Here is a 7610-nt window from a genome sequence, read left to right as displayed (position 1 = left end):
AAAATTATTTATATAGCGCTTTTCATAACACATGTTGTCACAATGCAGCTTTACAATTGTATGGGTCCAGATCCCTACTGAGCAAGCCAAAGGGCATGGAAAAACTCCCTATGATGGTGGGGATTAGGAAGAAACCTCACGAGGACCAAGACAACATTTACTGTATTTTTATTTTCTATTTTTATCATTGACTGATTTATATTTTACTGTTCAGTGTCCTTGAGTGACTTGAAATAAAATGTTTTATTATTATTTTTATTCCTTGAATTTGACCAAATGTTCAAATTTAGTAGAAAAAAAGTATAACCAGGATGTGTATCTTTTAAATGTTTACAGCAGTACGGCATTGTCATCTTTAGATAATATTGTTTTTTCATGTTGCCAAAAAAAAAAATAATACAAACATTCACAAATTGTTCTTTTGTGCTGTGTATGAATTAATGTTTTGTTCATGCAAAATCCCCATACCTGAAGTAATCTGACACTTGGTATTTCATTTACTGAATTACAAGTCATTTATTGTTTGAAAAAATGACTTTTATTGTTTGAAAACCAATGTGAAAACTATGTCTGGTTTAAATTAGAGGAAGAACATTTCCATTGATTAAAAATTACATAAGGTCTGAGTTTCCCGTTTATAGAATCAAACATATACAGTAAGGTTCTCACTGGACATATGGTCCTGTACAGAGCTTTCTGTGTCCTCCTTGCTCTCTCTCTCTCTCTCTCTCTCTCTCTCTCTCTCTCTCTCTCACTCACACACACACACACACACACACACACACACACACACTCAGCATACAGTCTGCCCCTCCCCCCTACTCCACATCTCTCTCCCCTTTTTGTCCCCCTTCTCTTCCCTCCCTCATGCTCTTCTCACTTACAGCCTGCAAGCATTATTCAAGCCTCTATCTGAGAGAGAGAGAGAGAGAGAGAGAGAGAGAAAGAAGGTGGGGGGGTCAGAGGGGGAGGGGCTGGCAGACAGGATTTAGAGTTCAAGTGCATGTGCATAGAACGATGTCAGAGACAGAAAGCAAAGAACAACCTAGAGCTGGAAGATGTTTCTGCTGTTTCTTTCCCTTTCTCTGTTCTTCATCTCTCTCTCTCTCTCTCTCTCTCTCTCTCTCTCTCTCTCTCTCTCTCTCTCTCTCTCTCTCTCTCTCTCTCTCTCTCTCTCTCTCTCTATGCCCTGTCTCACTCAGATGGCAAAGGTATTTGCCCAGGAATGGGCTTGGCAGTGTGGGGGGTGAAAAAGAAAATCGAACTCCAAAGGAGAGGCAAGGACAGAAAATGTATTCCAGCCCCCTCCCTTTAACTCTACCCTTTACCACACTCCTCCTCCATCCCTCCCTCCTGTGAACCCCAGCCTCTTTTTCTCTATCAATTACTCTCTCTCTCTCTCTCTCTCTCTCTCTCTCTCTCTCTCTCTCTCTCCCTCCCACCTCTTCACGCACTCACACTCGATCACACATGCATGCACCCTTACTGTCTCCCTCTCTCATGCATGACTGTCTCTCTCTCTCTCTCTCTCTCTCTCTCCCTCTCTTTGGTGACCACAGTCAGAGCAGTCCTCTGGGCTTTTGGGCTTTTCGTCGCGTCTCTCCCCGCCTGGCAGCGTCGCCCCGCATTCCGCCCTCTTGGACCGAAAGAAACACGCGCTGCCTCAGTGTGGTTCCCCCTCGCGCCGCCCTGAAAAACCAGGCCTGAGACCAGCTTTTTTTTACTCTGCCTCTGACCTGACTGACTTTTCTGTTCACCGACTAGCTGCTCCAGCTCTCTTCTCACTAAATTCGAAATATCCCCCACAATTTTTTTCTCCCCGCCTCTCATCAGAATCGCAGCTGTTCGGAAATCTTCACGGGTCATACGCACGTCGTTGATAGGTGAGGGGACAGTGGGTAGACCCTGGTGACTGGCCAGATGAGGCAGACAGGCGGAAAGGATGGACCGGGAAAGAGGGAGAGAGGAGAAATGGGGGCACAGACACTGGAGTGCTGGAGGACAGAGGAAGAGAGGAGAAATCTGGATAGTAGACAGAGAAGACCAAGGAAGAAGCACATGGAAAAAGAGGGAAAAACGAGAGCGGGAAGAAGAGAAGAGCAGACTCATCCCTCTCTTCCTGGACTGGTGAGAGGAGCAAACTCATCCCTCTTTTCCTTGATTGATGATCATGTTTTGGTTATTTTATTAACTCTCTATTTAATTCAGTCTCGTTCGTCATCCCATCCCTTTTATCCTATACCCTGAAAAGTGCATTTTTTGTTTTTCTTTCACTTTCTCTGTATTCTTCCTTTTACTCTCAATTCCCAATTTTTCTCTCCGCACATCATCAGTCAGTATTTCTCGCTTGAAAAATTTGTTCCAAAGGTGGATATTTCTTTCTCTTCTCTGCTTTCAGCTCTTCTGCTGCCTTCTGCTCTTCTTTTTTGTCTCCACTCATATCCATAGTACTTGTTTTTCTGTCTTCTAGGATTACCCTGTCTCGGGGGGACCACACTGGGAAAGTGTCTAGGGCCTAGAGGTAGGGAAGCCAGAGCATATGTGTGTAGTGTGTGTTGTGTGTGTGCGAGTGTGTGTGTGTTGTGTGTGTGCGAGTGTGTGTGTGTGTGTAGTGTGTGTGCAGTGTGCGAGTGTGTGTGTGTGTGTGCAGTGTGCGAGTGTGTGTAGTGTGTGTTTGTGTAGTGTGTGTGTGTGCAGTGTGTGTGTTTGTGTAGTGTGTGTGTGTGTGTGTGTGTGCAGTGTGCGAGTGTGTGTAGTGTGTTTGTGTAGTGTGTGTGTGTGTATGTGCAGTGTGCGAGTGTGTGTAGTGTGTTTGTGTAGTGTGTGTGTGTGTGCAGTGTGCGAGTGTGTGTAGTGTGTGTGTGTAGTGTGTGTGTGTGTGCAGTGTGCGAGTGTGTGTAGTGTGTGAGTGTGTGTAGTGTGTGTGTGTGTGCAGTGTGCGAGTGTGTGTGTGTAGTGTGTGTGTGTGCAGTGTGCGAGTGTGTGTAGTGTGTGTGTGTAGTGTGTGTGTGTGTGCAGTGTGCGAGTGTGTGTAGTGTGTGAGTGAGCATGCACGTGCATTTATTCATGTGCGCATTATTGTTCTGCCATTCCTTCACTCCTCATGATAGCACATGTGCAATGGTGTGAGTGGCGCTATCACGCAGTCACCTCGGCCACCAGGCCACAGCTGGAGACAGAGCTTCACAGATGACCGTCTGGGTGTGCACGTATGCAAGCGTGCCCATGTGTGTTTGTGCATGTGTGTGGTATGGTGTAGTGTGGTGTGGTGTAGCGTGGAGTGGAGTGGTGTAGTGTGGAGTGGCATAGTGTAGAGTGGCGTGATGTAGTGTGGTGTGGTGTAGTGTAGTGTGGCATGGTGTAGTGTGGTGTGGTGTAGTGTGGTGTGGTGTGTAGTGTAGTGTGGTGTAGTGTAGTGTGGTGTAGTGTAGTGTGGCATGGTGTAGTGTGGTGTAGTGTGGCGTAGTGTAGTGTAGTGTAGTGTGGCGTAGTGTAGTGTAGCGTGGTGTAGTGTGGTGTAGTGTGGTGTGGCATGGCGTGGTGTAGTGTGGTGTGGTGTGGTGTGGCATAGTGTAGTGTGGTGTAGTGTAGTGTAGTGTGGTGTAGTGTGGTGTGTGGTGTAGTGTGGCATAGTGTAGTGTGGTGTGGTGTAGTGTAGTTGTGATGTAGTGTGGTGTGGTGTGTAGTGTAGTGTGGTGTGGTGTAGTGTGGCGTGGTGTAGCGTGGTGTAGTGTAGTGTGGTGTGGCGTAGTGTGGTGTAGCGTGGTGTAGTGTAGCGTGGTGTGGTGTAGCGTGGTGTGGTGTAGTGTAGTGTGGTGTAGTGTGGTGTGGCATGGCGTGGTGTAGTGTGGTGTGGCGTGGCATAGTGTGGTGTAGTGTAGTGTGGCATAGTGTAGTGTGGCGTGGCGTGGTGTAGTGTGGTGTAGTGTAGTGTGGCGTGGTGTAGTGTAGTGTGGTGTGTGGTGTAGTGTAGTGTGGTGTGGCGTGGTGTAGTGTAGTGAGGTGTAGTGTGGTGTGGCATGGTGTAGTGTGGTGTGGTGGAGTGGTGTAGTGTAGTGTGGCGTAGTGTAGTGTGGTGTAGTGTGGCGTGGTGTGGTGTAGTGTAGTGTGGCGTGGTGTAGTGTAGTGTGGTGTAGTGTGGTGTGGCATAGTGGGGTGTGGTGTATTGTGGTGTAGTGTAGTGTGGTGTGTAGTGTGGTGTGGTGTGTAGTGTAGTGTGGCGTAGTGTAGTGTGGTGTAGTGTGGCGTGGTGTGGTGTAGTGTAGTGTGGTGTGGCGTGGTGTAGTGTAATGTGGTGTGTGGCGTGGTGTGGTGTAGTGTAGTGTGGCGTGGTGTGGTGTAGTGTAGTGTAGTGTAGTGAGGTGTAGTGTGGCGTGGTGTAGTGTAGTGAGGTGTAGTGTGGCGTGGTGTAGTGTAGTGAGGTGTGGTGTGGTGTGGCGTGGTGTAGTGTGGTGTGGCGTGGCGTAGTGTGGTGTGGTGTGGTGTAGTGTAGTGTGGTGTGGCGTGGCGTGATGTAGTGTGGCGTGGTGTAGTGTGGCGTGGTGTAGTGTAGTGTAGTGTGGTGTGGTGTAGTGTGGCGTGGCGTGGTGTGGTGTAGTGTGGAGTGGTGTAGTGTGGTGTAGTGTAGTGTGGCGTGGTGTAGTGTGGTGTGGCGTGGTGTGGTGTAGTGTGGCATGGTGTGGTGTAGTGTGGTGTAGTGTAGTGTGGCGTGGAGTGGTGTAGTGTAGTGTAGTGTAGTGTAGTGTGGCATGGCGTGGTGTAGTGTAGTGTGGCGTGGAGTAGTGAGGTGTGGCGTGGAGTAGTGTAGTGTAGTGTGGCATGGCGTGGTGTAGTGTAGTGTGGCGTGGAGTAGTGTGGTGTGGTGTGGTGTGGCGTGGTGTAGTGTAGTGTAGTGTGGTTTGTGGTACCACCCCAACTCGCTCCTCCTGTACAGCGCCACCTCCCAAATGCTGTGGTTGCTGTGGTTATATCCTACGACGGTAGGGTAGTCGTCTACCCATCTGTCCCACATCCCTCCATCCTCATCCCATCACTCAGAGAGGTAGGGATAATACCCACAATGCCTTGGCCCTTTCGGTGCAAATAACAGCAGTAGAAGTTAATACCTCACTCTAGAAGAAGGGAGCAGGATGGTGTGCATTTACCTTTACGTTGCATGTGGTAATTCACCCAGAAAAACATTAAATGATTCTACTGCTGCATGTAGTGATCCTATTGCATTGAGATAAACAGGTACAGATATCCAAATGCATTATAATTACAGCTAATACAGAATCAGCTCAGACTGTCCTAATATTTACAATCCACAAAAAATTTCTTCTTTTATGACTATGTTCTGGCCATGATTGTGTGTGTGTGTGTGTGTGTGTGTGTGTGTGTGTGTGTGTGTGTGTGTGTGTGTGTGTGTGTGTGTGTGAGAGAGACTATTATATTTGTGTCTGTAAATATTACTCACACTGCCTGTTTACATGTGTAGCTGTGTTTCTGTGTTTATTGTGGTGGGCGCGTCTTCACCAGCCTGGTCAGGGTTATTGGTGTGTTTGTGTGTCTGCAGGTTCATCTTAGGATTCGTCTCTTAGGGTTTTATATGCACTTTACAAGCATCTTAGACTGTTGCAGATTTTGCTATGACTCAATCTGAATTTGCCATTTGCATGTGTTTATCAGAAAGAAACGTCTTGTCATGACAGATTGGCATACATGGCATATTACAGTGGTTATATTTGAATCAATAATATTACTCTATATATTATAAAGCTTGGTTCAGTGATGCAGTTTATTGCATTCAAAATCCTTATAAATGCTTTTCATATTTTACATGTAGTTTCATTGTGTACAAACCTTTATACTATACATGTAGTTTGTAGTATCTGGACATCAGTTTGCAATTTGAGTAGAATGAAGAAAAAGAAAGTCCATTCTTAATTCACTCTAGTTATGACTGATAAGTTTGATTATACCCAGTAAAATTTTGTACTTATTAGTACTTAGTACTTAGTACTTATACTTGCATGACAGGACTCTAAAGTAAATGTTGCTGCTGATACATGGTATGCTAACAAAGTTGAGCATATACTCAAACAAAGGGCTGCTTGACACTGATGTATCATTCATCTATACCAATATAAAATATATATTCTTGACCAAAATATTTCAGTGCTGTTTTTGATTTGATGCATTTGATTGGCTGCTTCCTGTGGCCTGTTGCTGGACGGCGTTGTGCTGTGACCCTGCACTGACCCTTTTTGTGATTATGAGGGTTGGGTCGCATTGATGGAGGAATCAAGAGGGGGTGGGAGGGGATGGATTTGATGACCCTTCTGAGATCAAAGTTTGAATGCGGCAAGTGTGTGAGTGTGTGAACTCCAGACGGCTGGGAGGAGGTATCTCAGCGCTGCAGCGTGGGGCTCTGTTTGATACCCAGCCATCTCTGCCATCTCAGACTCTCTGGAACAAACTGCCTTGATTCCAACACAACAGAAAGCGCAAGAGAGATTGAGAGAAACACACACACAGAGAGAGAGAGAGAGAGAGAGAGAGAGAGAGAGAGAGAGAGAGAGAGAGAGAGAGAGAGAGAGGAGAGGAGAGAGAGAGAGAGAGAGAGAGAGAGAGAGAGAGAGAGAGAGGAGAGAGAGAGAGAGAGAGAGAGAGAGAGAGAGAGAGAGAGAGAGAGAGAGAGAGAGAGAGAGAGAAGACGATACCAGTGTGTCAGGGTCCTGGGTGTTATGAAGTATTACTCATTCTGGCTGTTTATGTAATTATTTGTAACCCTGGCAACTAGATTCTGTAATTGGGATATGTACATGTGAAAATGGGAAAGGTTTAATTTTAGTCTGCTTGTTCAGTCCGTTATTGCTTGGGTAAAAAGGCCATGCTTGCTGATTTTGTTTTACATGCATCACATAGACAGAGTGCCTATAGTACAGACTCCATTCTTCACTATATGTATAAGTGATTGTTTCCAAAAATAGATATCCATATTTTACCATGTCATTTGCATAACAACTAGAGTGCTGTGTACTGCAGTTTAACACGTGCAGGTGTATGTGGTGTGCTGTAAATTGAATTGCTTGGTGTTGCATGGCATTTCAACTTTTGCCTAGATTTAAATGAATGGAAACATTATTAACTTGATATGTAATTATGTTTGACAAAGCAAGCAAGGGAGATCATAGGGAAGGAAATATGGGTAAATTAAGGCTGGAGTTTACAGAATTGCATCACAGGATGAGTTTAAAAAGGGATATTAAAAATCTGTCTTTTTAAATGTTCTTCTTTTATATGACAGAAATTTCAGTGTCCTTGACAGTATTTCTGAAAAGGCCTTACTAATGAATAGCACATACATTAAGTTATATCAATTTAAACAACAGTTTGCACAACATAATAATTGCGGCCAATCACCATAAAATTGTGGTGGTGTTTCATTCACAGTTCTGCTATACTGTAAAGGTAAAAAATTATACTTTTCACATTTTGCTACCAGCAATAGCTCAAAAAACCATATGTTTGTGATTCTTAGTACAAGTACTAATTATTATTGCTCTCATTAATAATTGGCAGTATTAGTATAATTAGTCTGCAACTGGAGAGTATGAGTGTGTGTACAT

General features: G+C 45.1%; 1 long non-coding RNA gene across 1 annotated transcript in view; it reads left to right on the top strand.

Annotated features, from left to right (window-relative positions):
• Positions 1-1265: 1265 nt before the first annotated feature.
• The window catches only part of LOC143516470 (uncharacterized), a 50837-nt gene continuing 44492 nt past the window's right edge, over positions 1266-7610 (top strand). Inside the window, exons 1-2 of the long non-coding RNA XR_013131683.1 lie at positions 1266-2127; positions 2471-2521. This is a non-coding gene — a long non-coding RNA (uncharacterized LOC143516470). The remainder of the gene's footprint in view (positions 2128-2470; positions 2522-7610) is intronic.

The sequence above is a fragment of the Brachyhypopomus gauderio genome, chromosome 6 (genome assembly GCF_052324685.1).
Source record: "Brachyhypopomus gauderio isolate BG-103 chromosome 6, BGAUD_0.2, whole genome shotgun sequence".
Lineage (NCBI taxonomy): Eukaryota > Metazoa > Chordata > Actinopteri > Gymnotiformes > Hypopomidae > Brachyhypopomus > Brachyhypopomus gauderio.
Note: the sequence above shows the minus strand (reverse complement) of the source record. Positions and strands in the feature narration are given on the sequence as shown.